This window comes from Eptatretus burgeri, chromosome 11 (assembly GCF_056783735.1).
Source record: "Eptatretus burgeri isolate ZD-2024b chromosome 11, Ebu_testis_v1, whole genome shotgun sequence".
In the NCBI taxonomy this organism is placed as follows: domain Eukaryota; kingdom Metazoa; phylum Chordata; class Myxini; order Myxiniformes; family Myxinidae; genus Eptatretus; species Eptatretus burgeri.
The window spans coordinates 57,380,320-57,380,701 of record NC_140971.1 but is presented as its reverse complement, the minus strand read 5'-3'; positions in this window follow the sequence as shown (position 1 = coordinate 57,380,701).

Here is a 382-nt window from a genome sequence, read left to right as displayed (position 1 = left end):
CAGCTCCGTCCCTCCGTTCCGACTCCAACGCACACGACGAGCAGCTCCACCGCCCGCGAAGTCTTGACTCTCTGTTTCCGACTCTCCTACTCTCCGCCTCTGGACTCTCCGACTCTCCGCCTCTGGACTCTCCTACTCTCCGCCTCTCGACCTTCTGGACTGACGAACACAGTCCTTTTATCAGCCCCGTAGCTTCGCCCTCTCATCTTTGACCCCCTCCCTTCGACCTTTCACCTCGCTCCCCATTGGCCCGAGAAAAAGTGGGCGTGAAGGCTTTTTGATCCATAAATTTGCATATATCGATCGCCCTGGGGGCGGGGCCAATTCGCCCCTCGCTCACCGATTGGACGGCAAAAAGTGGGCGTGTGTCGTTTTTGATCCG